The sequence below is a fragment of the Phoenix dactylifera genome, chromosome 9 (assembly GCF_051530095.1).
Source record: "Phoenix dactylifera cultivar Ajwa chromosome 9, Ajwa_hap1_PhDact_Kaust_v1.1, whole genome shotgun sequence".
Classification (NCBI taxonomy): Eukaryota; Viridiplantae; Streptophyta; class Magnoliopsida; order Arecales; family Arecaceae; genus Phoenix; species Phoenix dactylifera.
The window spans coordinates 12,459,892-12,479,016 of record NC_143198.1 but is presented as its reverse complement, the minus strand read 5'-3'; the positions used below and the strand labels follow the sequence as shown (position 1 = coordinate 12,479,016).

The 19,125-nt window shown below is 38.0% G+C and overlaps 1 pseudogene across 1 annotated transcript; it reads right to left on the bottom strand.

Moving 5' to 3' along the window:
* Nucleotides 1-75: 75 nt before the first annotated feature.
* Nucleotides 76-18,462, bottom strand: LOC103723898 (uncharacterized; annotated as a pseudogene). The gene is made up of 8 exons (XR_016396425.1): nt 18,302-18,462; nt 13,790-14,039; nt 13,134-13,257; nt 12,394-12,740; nt 10,496-12,266; nt 8,955-9,205; nt 978-1,069; nt 76-422 (listed from the first exon to the last, which is right to left on the bottom strand). The product of XR_016396425.1 is annotated as an uncharacterized LOC103723898 (transcript).
* Nucleotides 18,463-19,125: the final 663 nt, after the last annotated feature.

Here is a 19,125-nt window from a genome sequence, read left to right as displayed (position 1 = left end):
AAGACTCTGATAAAACTCCAATAATCTCCATGGGGATAGTCCAGTAGACTCATCAGCATACACATGGATGCAACATCAGAAACGCAGAAACTGATCATATAATGAAATTGGAATTGAAGCAACAACAAGAGACCTGCATTAGAGTCTCCACAAGATAAACTTAGGATACATAAGGAATAGCTGTTGGCCTTGGCCTCTCGATGGAGCTGGTTCAGAGCACAATCCCATGTATGTTAGTCACGGCCCAGGAAAGATACAGGGAGTGTCTCATTAAGAATACCTTCTAAAAAGCATCTTATCACGTCTTGACTCTCAGCATAAGAAAGAATATAGAGATTAAAAAAAAATGTGGTGCTTCCTTCCCCTTCTGCATACAGTCACATGCTCTGCCCCTAATTCTTGCAGATACCCAGCTGACAAACCTGGTTAGACCATAAGCAGTTAGTAATCCAACCCATCATTTCTTCCTCACAGTCAGTTCCATAACAGCTGTGCACATAATGCATGCTTAAAGAGCTCGTTAAATAGCACAGAGACCATACATCTGATCAGAGGGTCCATATTTTGGATGACACTAGTAGTGTGTGTTTCTGGATATGTGAACCTGTGCATGGTATTTGGCATGTGGTTCACCCCAAAAAACTAAACAGCCTGATGCGCATGATACAATTAATAACAAACAATTGAAGAAAAATGTAGAAGACATGGCAAAATACATTTGAAAATACAAGTTTCTGACCAAGGAATCTAAGACTTGTATACAGAAAATTATAACCAATTACATCTTAGAATGACTTCAGTTAACTATATAAGGGATAATTATTTTTAGTCACTTGGCTGACCAGAACTGGGTAATGAAAGGATACCTGTAAGAATGAAAATGGGAACATCTTCCAAAAAGTTAATTTGTTTATCAATCTAAGCAAGAGCTGATCATGTAATTTGCAGGTAAAGAAAATCAAAATACATACACATACCATACTTAGTTATGTCTCAATCAGTGTTTTCCCTGGCTTTTACTTGCAGAACAGCGTGTCAAAAGTTTCTGGCTTGGAGTCGCATGATCATCCTGTTCCCATGGAAATGCTCACATGAAGGGTAATGAGTAAAAATCATTTGGATACTACCAAATGCTCTTCAAAAATATAATGTAAAAGAAAAAAAAGAAGATGATGGAATCAATTATGCCGATATGTGATTATAGCATCACAAAAAGCAGAACATAAATCGTGTATGATACTTACTACTGAGGCAGTGTGCTTGGGTGCAAACTGAATATATTACTACCTACACCTGTTTCATTTTGCTCCTTCCCCAATCTAGGATCCTTTTATACAGAATACTTGTTTCCAATCCATACTTCTTTAGTAAAATGTAAAATTAATCCTTACTCCAACTAGCTTGTCTTCATAGAAATAGTACTACCTCGAAAAAGAAACAGATACCTCTAACAGTAAAACAGAAACAAAAAAATGATATTCCCAACATGAAGAAACACAAATTGACAACTAAGACATTGACCACATGATCAGGGAGAAAATCAGACGAATGTCTCAAAAAGGTTTTTTGTATGTAGCTAGGAGAAATGTACTGAATTCCTAGGGTTGACACAATACATATTGTTTATGGTGCCATGATGAAACATGGCCCACCCAAGCATGCAATCTAACGCTTGGCATGGCTTTGGCATTCATGGGTACATTACATGAAAGTTATTTTGTTAATTTACACCACTTCTAAGTTCTTCCTAACAGGATTAAAGTTTGTTTTATGCAGAAAAAAAAAATATTAAAAGCAATTCCATGAGATCCTAGCACCATAAATGATCACATACATGTGTAAAGAAACATTTTAAGTAAATATACCATGAAACAAAACCATGCTATGCATTAACAAATAATAAATTTAAGATACTTCAAATACTGAATGGTACTGTGTAAGACTAGAAAAAGATGAACATATGTAAAATTTCATACTTAAGAAACCTACACAAGAATAATTAAAATATGAATATACCAAATGAATAAATCTTATTCATATGAAACTTCAGTTGTCACCCATTAATAAAGTAAAAGATAACAAATAACACATTATATAATATTTTTTTGATAGAATATAATATTTTTTTTAAAATGGTTGTTTTCCATCTTGACATTCATATACACTTAATTAATTTTTTTCTGTTACAGATCCTTTTTTATAGTTTCTAACATTAACAACACATAAAAATCGACAAATACATATTTTTACCAAAATGTAGATAAATGCATGAATTAATGACACATATGAACTAATAATAGCATGATGCCTCCTCATTAAGGATAGAAAGACGATTTTCACACTTTTATTCATGTAGAACCAAAGTCTGCCGAATCAGACCAAATCGTCCGGTTCGGCCCATACCGAGCCGACCCGACCCGGTCAGGAACCCGGTCGGTTCACTTAATAACATCGGGTCCGTCCCTGAACCAGCCGAAACCGGCCTAAACCTGTCGGAACCGGCCGAAACCATTCGGAACCGGTCGGTTCCGTTCGAACTCGACGCGAGCCATCCGGTTCATAACGAGTCGGCCCGATTCGGAACCAGGCCCCCTCCCTGTTTCCTTCTTTTGTTAAAAGAAGAGGTTGGCGAGGCCTTCCCAACATTACTTCTCGGTAACACTTACACTATAACAGCTCCCCCTTCCTCCCAATTTGCAAAATCACACCGATTCAGTGCGATTGAAAAAAGATCCAAGCCGAAATAAGATGTGCTTCCTCTCTCCTATCTTATTCTCTAATTTTTGGAGGCTCTAAAAAAATAGCTCAAAATTTGAAAAATAGAAAAAAGTTATGCCAAAATTTTTGATTTGGGCTTGATTTTATGATATGTTGTAGATTTATAGATGATCCACAAGATGACATAAAAAATTTTAATTTCTGAATTATATATAATTTTTAAAAATTTAAAATATAGTTTTAATTAAAAAATAAAAATATAAAAAAATAAAAATTTAAAAAATATAAAATTAGAAGCATATTTAGGAGCATGCAAGCTACTCTAGCAAAATTTGGTGTCCATTTATTCAAGTTTTGATGCAATCATGCCCACGGTGGCCTAGGCCTAAATTTGAAAAAGAGAAATAAGTAGTCTGTGATGTATGCTCACAGACCTAAAAAAATATATATACAATCCATTGTTGAATTCAACATAGATCTCAGCTGAAATTAAAATTTTAAAATATTATATTTAAAAAATATTTTTTTAAAAAAATAATTAAAAGTATATAATTAATGCCAAAAATTATAAAAAATTAGTAGTACATAATACATATTTCAAAAGTATTTTTTGAAATAAAAAACATATTTTCCTAAATTTATAATATTTAAGCATATTTTTTAATTTAAAAATTATTATAAATAAATAAATATGAAAATTAGTATTATGTATTAGAAAAATCAGATGTATTTTCTGATTAAAAAATATTATCTTCATCATAACAAAATTTTGCTATTTTAAAAAAATTGATAAACTAGCATACTTGATAAACCTACAAAAATGGAACAAAAAAAAAAAAGAGCCAGAGCATGACATTGGTTAGGATCATGGGCAAATGCTCTCGAGTCGACACCATTAGAAGTGTAACTCGTGCAATAAAGAGTTCAAGGAAGGAGGGGTAGGCAAATTGAAGCAGCACTTAGCTACTAGTTACCCCGACGTATCTATGTACCGAAAATGCCCACAAGAGGTTCGACAGCTGATAAAGCACTTCGCTGATTTCAAAGCAGTAAAGGAGAAAGTTGCCAAGAAGAAGGCAGAGATGGATCGCTAAGTGGCAGAGCCACCTTTCTCACTCTAGAAAGTTAAAGGAGGCATCCGCTTCAGATGACGAGGCACAGATCCATGCTGCCATTCAGGCGACAGTCTAGATAATCAGTGACAACAGGATGAAGTGGCCAAGCATAGGGCTCGATTTGGGCCAAAAAATGTTGAACCGGCCCGTACTGAACCGGTCTGGTCTCTGACCGTGCACGGTTCCGGCCCTCCAGCAGTACCGAGCCAAAACCGGCCGGTACTAGATGCATACCGGAGCGAACTGGTCGGTTCGCACCAATTCACAACGTGCTGCGCGCGCGATGTGTTATGCAGACTGATTCGATACCATCTGACCCGATCCGGTAGGCGACTGGTATGCCTACCGGTACCGGTTCAGCATACCTTGATTTAGGCCCTCATACTACAAGTCAAACTCCGGCTCTGCAAGCAGCAAGGTAGATCCAAAGTCAGGAGGACCTCAGTCAGGGAGGCCGTCAGCAAAGGCAATGGCTGTTTTGCAACAATGCTGAAAAATTTTGGTAGCAAAAAGAAGTCATCCAAGGAGATTTCAGCAAACATCACCATCCATGATTTAGATCTACGTGTCCCACCAGGATTCAAAGTCGCAGAGGGTTAACACAATGTTAAAGAAGGATAAGAAGGGTATGTGGCAAGCTATTAGATCCTAGTTCCACTTCAGCTACGTCCCAACGAATGTGGCAAACAATACATATTATAGGTCTGCCATTTTCTCTATATAGATTGCTGGTCCTAGTGTAGACCCTCTAGGACCAAAGAATATCTACGGTGAGCTTCTCGACAATAACAAAGAGAAGCTCGAAAAGTGGATTGCCTCATACAAGAGCAAGTGGACCACATATGGACTAATAGTAGTGTGATGGTTGGACCGTTCCTATTAGCGAAGCACTGTCAATTTCTTGACATATTGTGATACGAAAACTTTCTTCCATAAGCCGGTTGATGCTTCCGATCAGGTGCACGACGCCATATACATCCTCAAATTAGAGATGATTGATCAAGTAGGACAGAAGAATGTCTTGCAGGTTATCACTGATAATAAGCCACAATATAAGGCCATTGGAGAGATCTTGATAGAGCGGTGACCACATATTTTCTAGACCCCATGTGTTGCACCTCATTTTGATGGACATCGCAAAGATTCATAGGGTGCAGCAGACGGTGGAGATAGCCCAAACCATCACCAGATATATTTATAACCATACATGAGTCATTTCACTGATGAGGAGATATGATAGAAAAAAGATCTTGAGACCAGCAGTCACACGGTTTGCTACCAACTACGTTACGCTTGAAAGCCTTCTTGAGATGAAAGCAGCCCTATATCAGATGTTTGTCGGTCCCGAATGACAAAAAAGTAGATTTGCAAGGCCGACACTAAAGAGAGCATTGTTAAGGACTTCGTGACGAGACAGACATTTTGGTAGTGGGCTGCTACGATAGTGAAAGCCATCAGACCATTGTATGAAATGCTTCGGATTGTGGATAGCGAGAGGTACCCCCTGATGGACTTCTTGCATCATATGATGGAGAGGACAAAGATTCAAATCAAAGAGGCAGATCCGACGTATGCCTAGGAGTACATCAACATCATTGAGCAGCAATGGAACAACCAGATAGGTAGGAACTTGCATTTAACAGGTAAGCAAGAACATAAAAATTAGATTGCTTCTGTACTTGTATAATTTTACTAAGACAATAACAAACTCTATCTGCAGCATACTACCTAAATTCGAGGTTTCAGTACATTGTAGCTGGAATCGATATGGATGACGAACATTTGACGGCTCCGCATAATATGATTTACAAGATGGAGCCTGATCTAGAAGTCGCGGCCCTATGCCTAAAAGAGGTAAGTTAACTTAGTGATATTTTTAAGTTAACTGATATCTTTAATTATTAACATATTACAACATGGTTCTTTTTCACAGACTAAAATATTTAGAAAGGGCACTGATAGCTTTAGAGTCTTGCAGCTATTGTAAGAAAAGTATGAATCCAAATCTATTACACATCAGTAGGACATTTATCTGAAGTTAAATGATTAATAATATGATACTATCTTGTATGTAATTTTTTCAATATTTTTGTAGCTGAATGGTAGTTTCATTTTAGTTTGTCCGCGAAAAATCTTAAATGGCTAGCTATTCAAATCCCCTTTCGGATAATCTCCTTGAGTGGCTATAAGCACAACTGGTCCACCTTCGCCCTCATCCACAACAAGCAGAGGAACCATTTGACACAAAAATGCCTCAACGACCTTGTACATATTCACTACAATATGAGGTTAAGGTTGAAGTGCATTCAAAATAAAGTGGAGCTAAAGTACACAAATATAATTAATAGTATTTTCGTTGATGATGAGGATAGTAAATTCAACTAAAACTGATTCCACTTGAGAGCAACATCCATCCCCGTGGTTATTACGACAAAGAAGGTATTCCAATTCTCTATAGCACCGTCTTCTTCCCTCAAATCTGAAAGGGATTGTGAACCAGAAAGGAAGTTAGGCTTTTTCCTAACATAAAAAAATGACCCACAAATGGTGTCAAAATGGCGATTGAAGTGTCGGAAATAGCCAATGCGCTCATATCCTCGAATTGCATGGAACCCTAAGGAATTCAAGCCTCATTTATCGTTTGTAGGAAGAAAGAGCTCTTGAAAGGTCCAACGTTGCAATTGACTCTAACCATCCCATTCCTACAAAAATGTATTTGACAATTCGAATCTTTTCAGAAGCAAAGTCCTAACTGCTATACCCCTGATTCAATATAGTTTAGGAAACATTAGAATCGATGAAAAAAGACTCATTTAAATTCATATTTGAATATTCAATAAAATAATCTGAAAGCCTCGTTCAAGCAAAGCCCTTTCACGTCAATTGTGCTTTCTGCAAGCAGGAAAACGACCTTTTTGACGATCCACATGTTGTAGCTTGACCCCCGGATTCGTCAGATTGATTGCTCCCACACAATTAGGTTAGGCAGGCTTGGGGAGGTGATCTGAATGCTATCGATACGAGGCGGAGCTGATTTGCTGATCGTAACGAACTTGACTCTACCCTTGAAAAACACCCAAAAAAAAAGAGCGGAGAGACTTTATGATCGAATGGCTTGTGGGCCACCAGCCAGAGCTGAAGCTTGATGAGTGAGAATCGCCTCCACAACTGACCATATTTGTAGCCAGCGAGACTAGGATCAATGCAAGGCAATGGACAGAGAAATATTCCACGCATCCTTCTAGTTGATCAACCACAACACCGGGGTCACCACATGACTCCTCGTCCGAGACATCCTCTCAAAGATATGATCGAGAGAAGCTTAAATGAAGCCACTATGCCATCTGATCGACTCGGTCAGGAGGACGACATACATCCTTCCAACATATCCAAACAGAGAGGCACGAAGGATAAGGAGGTAGCGAGTGGCACGAAGGATAAGCAGGCAGCGAGTGGCACGAAGGATAAGCAGGCAGCGAGTGGCACGAAGAATAAGCAGATAGCTGCTCAGCAACACCAAAAAAAAAAAGCAAAAGGCACCTACAACCCTCATGGAGAGTGTGGAAGAGCCAGTTTACTCAGATTCAGAGACTAGGAGCAGCAGTTCTAGTGGTTGTGGATCTGCTAGCTAAAAAGACTATCATTCATGAGACAGTCATAGGATGGTCTTCGATTCACTTGTGAGACCCAGTTTACGCATGCTACACAAGATAGGGACCACAGTGCACAATCTGATAGAGTCCATGATGATATGATTGCATATAGAAGACAAGCTTTTTTAGGTCATTCAGGAGGACATGATATAGCTGCAAATAACCTCGCATGTGGAGTAGGATTTATAAATGTATCAGATTCCAAGTCGTCTACTGAATTCTATCATTCGCAACCACAGATAGCCCATAACTCATATGAATACATATATAGGTATAGTGCATCTAAGGCATTTTCTAGCAACCCGGAGCATCTTATGGGTTGAATTTTGCCGCTGGCTTATTTGGATGGGCCCTTTTACAGTCGTTTTATCAGCTAAAAGACACCTCTCAAAGCCAGATCTTCAGCGAGAGATCCGAAAGTGCTTATAACCCAGAGTGTGTTCCTTATGGGATGATCATACAAAACTACGCCGCCACTTGGTTAGAAAGATAGGCTGATGTATCTCCTGACTATACTAATGATCTGGATATCTACAAAAAGTACATGCCACTCGACAAGATTTTAGATATCGTTATATATGTTGTATTTTAAATATATATAATTGATTATATTATTTTATATGTTTCACCTCACTAGTTGATTTTAGGATATTTTATGTTACTTCTTGTAGCATGCAACATCTCACTAATCATTTTCTGTTTTGTATTTAAAACAAGAAGATGCATTTTTAGGTTAAACTGGAATCATACGAACATCAAAAAATATTAAAAATACATCAAAAATACATCAAAAATATATCAAATTAGACTTAAAATCATTAAAAAAAGTTGAAAAAGATTGATTACCAACTAATTAAACTTAAAAAATTCAAAAAAGAATTGGGCATGCCGGTTTGGAACCAACACGCCCAAGCATACCGTGTGTCGGTACAGTACCGGTTTAGTACCATATAGAACTGATACCATACCGACCGGTCCGTTGACTGGTATAAGTCTCGGTACCAGTTGGGCGGACCTTGTGTAGATCAATCATTTTGCATCAACAATATGTTTGATCCTAAGATTAGGCCTCCAAAAGCAGATTATATACCTTAAAAAAGGCCAAAGTAAGCTCAAACTGCCAAGAAAAAAGCAAGAAAGGTCCTTATCAGTTCATATAAAACCAAGATGGACCCAGGGACCAGGAGATTGATGTGCATGAAACAGCAGTATGTACCATACAGTATGAACAGACACGTTAAATAAAAGTGGAAAAAAGTAACAGCAAGTGTTTCCTAACATCAACTTGACAAGCAAGAAAGTGTTCTCCAAGTTTGTTGCATACATGCATTTTATAAACTAAAGTAGTAAAATGAAAGAATCACCATGGTTCAATTTAAAAAATTTAACAAATGGTTGCAAAACCAACAGATCATTAAAATATAAAGTCTTTCAGCGAACAACAACCAAACGGATAGTCAAAATTTACCTTATACAGAGATGCTGCAGATTCAGACTGCATTGTTTGATTAGGAACATGCCCAAGGGATTGAAAAGTATCCAGGGCATCCAGTGTAAGCTGCCAACCACAAAGAGCTAGAGTACTGCTGGAACTTGAACCACTGTCACTTTCACAACCAGCAGCTGCAACATTTCCATTTACCCAAGGACAATATCTGTTGTGATACTTAATTGGATCAAATTCACCAGCCCCTGCTTCATAATCATTTTCTCCATTTGCTGTTCCTACCAAACGAATAGCAGGATATTTGCAAGCACTATGATCAGAGGAGAAAGTCAATTATTATGCATAAAAATGGTGACAACTAACCAAGAAAAAACGATTGGACCAGCACATCTAAAAAAAGGCATACACATTCTTGCAAGATGTAAAAAGTAGATATGATGGAAAGCCCCAAGACGACTTCACATGCAAGCGCCACCTTAATTGACTTAAGAGTATCCAAACAAAAATCTAATGAATGCATTTATAATACATATAAAAATTTGTAGATATTTCTTATATGATATAGAGAACTAAACTCTCTGCAGCTAAACAAGAGTATCTATGAGAGTTCTTCTAGCATTAGCCACAACTCGTTTATAGCCAATCTTAAGGTAATTCCTGAGTCACACAAAAACAGTGATGTTTTTGTGTCTATGACTTGAAACAATTCCTCCACTTAGAAAATCAAGCTTGAATTCAAGATGACAACAGAGAGAAGATAAGGCAAGTCTTTCGTGATTAAGGTTTATGATTATGATAACACCAAGTGGCAATACAAATATAATAACACCAACATGTAACCCAGATCCTTTGTTGAATACTTGGGAAATTACAAACACAGAATAGCAGACGAAGACACCAAGGGCACACATTAACGAAATGACCAGTAGAGCCCTCTCCACATGGGAAAAGGGAAAAAGAAAATAAACATCAAACACATACATGATATGGTTCAGAGACAAGAGGTCAATCATGCACCTTTGATGATGGTTAAAAGTGATAAATCCAATCAATGCAAACTAGGATAAACAGTCAAGGAACTGTGGAGATTTGACCGTATCTAATTATATCAAAAAGAGGGAATTGAGACCATTGAAATGTCATTTTTCTAAAAGAAATTGTCATTAGTTTTTTAAACAAAACATTATTTGAAGGCAAACAGTCTAATGGCATATTACTGCAAAACAGTAGAGCCGAATTGCTTAGCACCTCCAATATTTATCCCTAATCAATCTTAGTTTTATAAACTGTCCTTCCAAACCTTTTGGAATTCCTGTTAAATCTCAAATGTTTTCTTCCCCAACTAAATGTGCCCATACATGTACGTGTTTGTCCTGATATCCACATGCTGGAACTTGCTTATAATATTGATCCAAGTTGAACATCTGGAACTTGCTTATGACATCAATCCAAGTAAATATTACTTAATATCAATCTAAGTAGACATGTTAAGAATATCCCTACATGATAGTTTAAGAAAGTTCAAAATGTCTATGGAGAAACAAAATGGCAGATGAAGATACCTGTCCCATTTTCAGGAACATAATCTGATCCCAGGAGTGCAAAATCATCAGTGGTAGATGCCTTGCCAGTCTGAGTTACCCCCTCTTTGGATGCTTCATAGCTGGAATATATTATTGCATTACAAGAAAGTGAAGGATGAGCACTGCTATCCTGACCCAAGGTATAGCTAATCTTCTCCCCACTTTCAACAGAACCAGCTTTGGTCGAACCATAAATTTTTGAACCACTATCAGCTCTTCCTACTGATCGAAACATCATTTCTTGACTATCACCAACAGGATCCTCTCTACCAGCTTCTTCTGGAACAAACTCATCCATTAGTCCAGGTCCTAGAGCTGATTCACCAGTCTGCCCCAGATTCTCGGTGATCGGTTCTGCATCACCAACAGCACTATCTGCTCTATGCGCAGAAAAATCAGCTCCATGGATTTCAGCTTCATGACTCGCACCCATACAAACACTCCCTCCACTAATTCCTAAACTAAACCTATCCCTAGCATAAGCTGTGACTGTTTCTGCATTTAGAATTTCTTCCCCCTCATTTGTACTGCTGCCTCCCATTTCTCTGGCAATACTTCCAGCAGCAGGTTGTACACAAGTGCTTTGCTGTGCTTGATTACTGTAATTTAGATCCAATGCATCATTCATGTCAAGGTTCCTCTGCATGCTTGGAGAGGGAAATTGAACAGCATCAGCATCTCCAGGATAATTCTCAACACTTTCCATAGAATCCTCGTCAGGGCTATGATAAATCGTATCCATTGCAATAACAGAGGATGCCCGAGCAGAATCTCTTGTGGATGGGAGGCCAACAGCTACATCACTCCCTTCTTTAAAAGAATCAACTCTATTGACATCTATATCTATATCAAAGCATAAATTACGACTAGGACCAGCACCAGAAGAATCTATCCTGCATGATGGATGGTAAGTTTTAAAGACATCGAACCCACGAGCACGTTTAGTGGGGCCATCTGAATCAAGTGTGCCGTCATCAACTTCATCACCATCACGGTCAATAACAGTCCCTTCTATACTGTCAGCCTGTTGAATCCTGTCCTGGGGTCTGTCAACTGTGCTTCCACCTCTCTCCAGGCAGCGTTTCCTAGTGCTTGGACCCCGTGACTCATATCAAGCTGCATGGTCACCAACCTCACTTCCAGTAGGCTGCCCAATCATCAGATCTCTCCCCATTCCGCCATCGTTAAAATGTTCAGATATTGCTGGAATGCCAGACTGAATGGATGGTAACCCTCCGGCCATCGTGAGATTCAAATCCACACCAGCATCTGATAGTGATTTCCCCTCATCAGTTGTTGCTGCTTCATCACGACCCTCCATTTGTCCCTTCTCCATTTCCTCAGCAGCAACCCATCCATTGATTGCACTGGCTGCACTAACTCCACATGTCAATGCCATTTTTTTGCCCAGATCAGGAGTATCGGCATTGGGGCCAAAATGTGTAGGACGAAGCACAGTGCAGAAATCCCAGATTCTGACAGTAGCCCCACATAAGCTGCAATCTAGTAATGGAGACCTCATGTTGCGACAAGATTCTTTAGCAGACTTCAACTTCTTTCCAGCATCCTTCTTTGCTGAGACAGAGAATGCATTCTTATTAAGTCGAGGAAAGTGACAATGATGAAGTTCATCTTCAGCTGGGCCAACACAGCATGCATTTCTAGCAGATTGAGCTGAATTCTCTTCAAAATCTTGAACATTTGGAAGCCATCTAGGCTCCCACCCACACAAGCTTACAAGCTTCTGCGCCTACTCAAAATTAAATGAAAGTGAAGTAAATTGAAACAACTAAAAGGCCGCAAGTCGAGATCAAGCAATGAAGTAATGACTGATAATAGCAACTTGCAAAACATCAAGAAATGATTGAACAGCATACATGAGAATGGCTACCAAAGGCTTCATCTCGAGAGATTTCTAATCCTGGCGTACTATCAGCTTTACAGCCTAATTCCCCAGATAAAAATGTATGTGGTTGTGATAGAAGACGATCAATTTGATTGCTCCTTGTGAGCCTTATAGTCTCAATTGCAGATGAAGCTATTACAGGAAGGGAGTGAAATTGCAAAAGCCCATCACACCGATCTTTATAACCCCCAATAAGTGCCGATGGAGGACTTGGAGGGAACTGCGCCAAGCTGTCAGCACAGCAATTTCCTCTCCAAGGACAAGTAACTTTGTGGCCTGCATCAAGCTGTTCCGCAAATGCTTCCCCAGCATGATTAACTATAAATAACACAACAAGACAGCATTAGTAAGTAGGCAAGGCTGCTCGAAATGGCTGGCAAGGAAGGAAAAGAGGAAAATTGATTAACTTTATGCTAAAACCGAGCAAGAATAAAGAGGTCAGTTCTAAATGTCACCTATTATGAAGTGATCAGGCACCAACAGTATTAGACAGCAAATTGCATCCTAAATATCTATTCAATAATAAACGAAGATATTGAACAAGCTGTTCTGCCTTAAAAAATTTTGATTCATAAATTAGTCAAAGTACAACTTTGCGATCAGAAACTGTTTAACTAGGTCAGCAAATGAAAAACACAAATTTCTTCCACAGCCTGGTAAAAGCAGCTGGGGAAATTATGATACAGATTTAGCATCATGGTACAATCATACCTTCAGAAGGTGTCCAGGATACCAGTGTAGTAAATGTGAGCTGTGCACCACATGATTCACATTCAATTCTGTCCATATCAGTGTTCATCCAACCTCTTCGGGCGCAAGCCAATGAGCTGGCTGCCTGCAAGTTTTACATATGAAGGCCTTCAAAGACAGAAAAACAAGAAAAGACAATGTACTTATAACAAGAACACTGACATGAATATACATAAACTATGGATCTGGTTTCACAAACTGTAGCTGAAGATGCTGACATGTGCAAACATATCATATTTGAAGACAAAAGTGCACATGCATGTGTATACATGAGTGTGTATATAAATAAAGGTCTACCATTGGTTCAAAAGATATGTTTCCATTTAAATATCAGTTGCATACATCTTTATTTGCATACAACCACATCATCAAGCATGTACCCATGCATAATCATATATCAGAAAACTTGTTCTTCAAGTAGTGTCCAGGCATCATTGCAAGCAAGTGTTCATCCATTTGACACTATCCAATATAAAACTATTAAGAAATACAAAATTCACATCAAAATAGTCCTCATCAATACATGGATTAAGAAAAGGAAAGTCACAAAGGAAATTACAGATTACATACATAAATTTAAAGCATGCTTGAAAAATCAGGCCAATATTGGCACTAACCTTTGGTTTTGCAAACCAATTTGAAGTATTAAATGTGGAGAGACGCCGAAGAAGATCTCCCCTTTCCCATGGTCTGCATGAAGGTTGTGAGGAGCCCAGAGCAATTCCGCCAGCATTTGTGCTCAAAGAAGTCCGAAGGGGCTGGGGACCAATACAGGACAAAGGACCTACTTTGGAACCATGTGCACTACCATGCCAATCTATGCTGGCTATATTGGCTGGAGCAGCAGCTGAGGATGCTCCAGCAGAGCTGAGGCATAAATAGTATCATGCTTAGTGTGAGCAAGAAGAATAGTGTCATAGATCATGTATCCAGAAAATATAATTCAAATGGAAAGACAGTACATCTAGAAACTAGTAACCTTTATTGCATGATAACAGTTCTCCTTCCAGTATCACAAAGGACAGAGAAAAGAAGCAAAGTAGCCTGATAAGAGTGGGAATTACTAATATTAGAAGAACGATTGTATATTGAACTATTCCTCTCTTGACAGGGAACAAAGATCCTTCCTTAAGTCGACTACACATTTTGTCAGTATTCAAGGAGTCAGGTTTCAGGTCAACCAAAAGATCAGATATTTCGGTTAAAGGTCAGATAGAATGCCCAAGTCCCCTTGGAAATGTGTCATCTAACTTTACTTAGAAGTCCCATTTGTATACTAAGGTGAGTCAAGAAAAATGTCTCATTGTAGTGGACTGCTAGGTTGCTTAATACTACGTTTCAGTCAACATGTCAAAGCTTTAATTCAAGTAACCTAATATTAAATTAGAATCCATAAGGATGAGTAAACAACTCTCCTGGGTTAATATGGTGCCCCAAGAGAGCAATTTGGACAAGCAGTAAAATTAGTACCTTCTAATATGAAATTATGCAGGATTAACAAAAGTAAATTCAATTAAATTTTTAAGGTGAATCCTCTAATCCAACATTTTCATTTGGAAAATGCTAGAAATATCCTTTTTAGACTAGATTATCCTTTCTAATGAAGTTGCAGCTTTTACACAAATTAATACTGAATCAATATTTCAATTTTGATTCCTAAAGGAAAATGGATTCCTCTAGTTTGTTAAGTTATTTTGGTAAATGACATAAGATCCCTTATCTGTAGCTTCTACTTCATATGGCTTCATCCTGGCTCTACAATCTGCATTAGTCCTTATATATTACTCTATAAACAATAAACCATTCCACAATACAACCAACAAGCATGAAACATGTCCAGAAGGCAATGGAAACGAATAATCAGGAATCCTCACACTCCCAGCCAACACAAGATGAGAACTAGAATGCAATTACTAAACCAACACAAGGAATCTTATTGCTCCAGACATTGGAACAGTCCACCTGCACAGATTCGATGCCACCACCACTATGGAGGTTTTAATCTAGGTCCTGGCTTTATTAGTACCATTCAGATTCAAAATGGACCCAAAAGCTCAATAGCGGGTATTTTTGTTTGTCTTTTACAGCAAAGAAGAAACAGGCTTCAATTTTAAGAAGGGGCACACACACAGACTTCTCTTTACCTCACTTATAAACTGGAACTATTACATGATGTATTTGACAGCTCAATTTTACTATGTCAAGATTGTTAAACGGCAAGGACGTAGATATTTAACTGTTCAGCATAATTTTGCCATAAACAGACAGGCTAGCCTCACTAGATACATTAATTATTTTGTGTCTGAAGAAGTGATATTCAGCTACACTTTTCACCTTTTTTCTACTACCACATTTATAATACTTTTCCCTTTATTGTTCTCTTTCCTGTTTCACTTTCAAACTTTTTTTTTCTTTTTCGCCTACATTTCAAGCCATAAGTAATGTTACATCCGAGCTTAAAACATCCAACCAAAATACATCTGAAGTATGAAGCATACTACATTCCACAGTTTCTAATTTATTGCAAGTATGAATACAAGTCTGACAATAAGCAGAAAGAAGTATTCATGAACTCCACCACTTAGACCTTCACTAACCTTATAAACCTAAAAATAGCCCTCTTTCAACTCTTTTTGATATTCTCTGTTTAAACTTATCCCAAGTGCTGATCTGGAAATAAAGTCTAAATTTCTTCTCAAGCTAATTCCTTCATACCAAATATCTTGCCATCCTGTTCTTAGAAATTAACCTCGTCATCAAGGGCGTGTAAACTCCAAAAAAGCACATGATAACATTCCTTCAACGATCAAGAACACATTTTAACATCTCTTACCACATGCAACAATAGTATCCCTGATTTTCCAAAAGAAATATCGAGTTAATTTAATTAAAGACAGATGAGTAAAGGTTCGTTTATATACAAATAAGAAATGAAAATTGAGCTCTAGAGCTATGGACATTGCATAGACAGGAGAGAAATAAGAACTGTTTTATTGATTTATTTCAACAAGTTAATAAGCACTAATCCCCCACATCAAAGCTTGAAGTTTCAGCTAAAATAGATTGGTTTCAGCTTGCCAATATGCAAGAACCCCCTTTGTCGAATATCAAGTGGCATCGGCCAGTTTTTTGGCCAAAACCAACCAAAAATATCAAAACCCCTTGACAGATTGAGGCCTCAAAAGATGCCCCTTATACAGCATGTTATAAAGATTAATGTAAACAACCAAATGCAAGACATCATCATCTAAAAAAATAGCATCTTGTTTCTTGTATAAACAAAATAATTGTTCTATAGCCACACATGTTCATTGTTTCACTTAAAAAATATTAGAAAGATCTGCCCAATTTCTAGATGTTCAAAAGTTCATAGAAAATTGATGAAGACAAAGACTTTGATACACTAGGCATCTAAATATTCACAATTGCCTGACACAATGAATTTGCAATCAAGTAAAGTTCACTTTATGATTTTCACTTAGACACAGCATACATTATGATTTATATATATATATATATATATATATATATATATATATACACAGTATCAATTTCAGCCTAAAACTACCAAAACTACACAAATAAAAAGCATAACACAAGATGCCCAAAAAGTTTGTGCAAAATTTTAGTGCCTTCTTTTATTTTTCTTCAAATATTCATTCTTTAATCTTCCCCTCTTTTTATACTAAATCTCCAAAGCTTGGAGCAAAAATGGCAAAACCAGAACTCCTAACAAAATGAGTTCTCAAACCTTCCCACACATAGTCAAAGAAGCTTCAGTGGGGCCATATTATTCATAGCTTACCATCCATCACTTTATACGTCATCAGACTGTTTATGTTAAAGAGGAAATCTTAAGCCTTCCTGGTAACCATGCTAGTTTAGCCTTACGTTAGCTTGGAATCTGCACTAAGATTTCCACAAATAAAGGTCACATGGAATGGGCACAAAATAGCTGGTACTTTGATGCAGCAACATAAAAAAAAAAAAGATGATCACTTTTGCAGCTTCATATGATAGGTGAACCATTGATAAGTTAGAGCAGATCTATAAGCTATTTTTATCACCTAATGTATATCATAGCAGGATACAAAATTTATCTTTTTTCCTTTTGAGAGAGAGAGAGATGGGGCAAGCTCAAACCTACATTTATTAAGAGAACGCAACTTAGAGAGAGAGAGAGAGAGGAAAAGAGACAAAGAGAGAGGACAAGAAGTATCAGCTAAAAACTAACGCAAGCAGAGACAGCTTTAGGAGCCCCTCAACATAAAAATATCAAGACGAGGAGAACAAGGCATTAAACTCATTGGTAACTTTGTATGGAACCACCCCTGTCAAGTCAGCCACTAGAAATCGAATGCTTTGCAGCATAACCTAAATTTTTTGCAGCAGACATTAGGAACTTACACGCACAAACAAAATCAATACTGATTAGTTGATATATCAGATTCTAGCTATAACAATGCTTTCACTACATATATCACTTTAGAAACCTCATTCCATGGAAAGAGCTCTCATAAGAAATGCATTTAATCTAAATAAAGAAAGCCCTAAAATCCAGCATTTCCATCAAAGAAGCTTTTCACTGTAAAATCGTATTGACATCTCCAATAAAAAAAAACATCAATTTATCTGATTAAACTCCAATTAAACCGTAGAAGCCCCTATACACCACCAGCATAGATCCTACATGCTTGCTCCCTGATTCCCCCATCCAAATTAACCGTAACTACCAGAAAAAATAAACTTTTTACAGTTAATATCTCAAGTATCACGCAAATTTTTAATCAGTTCCCATTAAGCCTCACACATCCTAGCTCAAATTAATCAAACTAGGGCTTGTCAATCCATCAACTAAAATTTCTTCAAAAAAGTAAACCAATCACACCTAAACACACGAAAAGCTCGGCAATAGCTACAAATGACCTGGCTACCTCCACTTCTACGGTTTTGGAGCGGGAAAACGCCAAAAACCGAGATCTCCTGCCATGGAACACGTCTTGGCGCCAGACTCCCCGATTGAGGCCAGACGCAGCAGAGATCAAATAGTAATTTCACAACAATAAAGAAAGTCACTTCAAAAAGCAACGCCACCGAGAAGGAGACAGAGAGAAACGAGCTGATGTTACCTCGCGGCTGGAGTCGGAGGAGGAGAAGACGACCTAGCAAGCGCGAGGGGATCCACCGTCCCCGAGCTTACGACCTCCTCTCGCATCCCGCGCTCTCTATCGCTCCCTCTCTCCTCTTGGTATTGGGGAAAAGCGAAATGAATCCCTCAGCACGCTCCTCTCATACAGGGCCGCTCCCAGATGTGGGAGTGGTTTGATCGAATCCTCCAGCTCAACTCTTCGGCATCTCCACCGTCAAACAGATGGACATGTGTCTACCAATCAATCTTAACCGTCCAAGCATGGTGTCAAGGAGGGGAAATGGGTTCGTTTTATTTAATACATTTTGGACGGCAGGGATGGATAACTATTTTGATAACACTAGACACCGAGGGAGATGTGGATCCTCGGATTGGTGCAAAGACGAGTCACAGAGCGACCCGGAGGAAAATTTGGTAACTTGGTTAGGCACCCTGAATAATTAAGTATATAGATGATGAAACGTAGAATCTAGTCTTTTAGTTTCTATATCCCACATATTTTTGGTGTTATTGATGCGCAAAACTTGACTTGAAGGACTTGGTGCTAACTAATGGTGATTGGTCGGCTTGGGTAAAATTGATTTGCATAGTATGGAATTTTACCTAAAAATGGAAGGACAATTATGTTAGCCTAGATGCACAAATATAATTGATAAATTAAATATTTCTAATATTTAAAAATAATAATTAAGAAGCATAAACTAGTAAATAATTAACTTAACAATATAATAATAAAATGAAGAAAGAGAGAGAAGATGGCCTGTGGATCGAAGCACGCTGATGCGCTGTCCCAGGAAAGTTTAT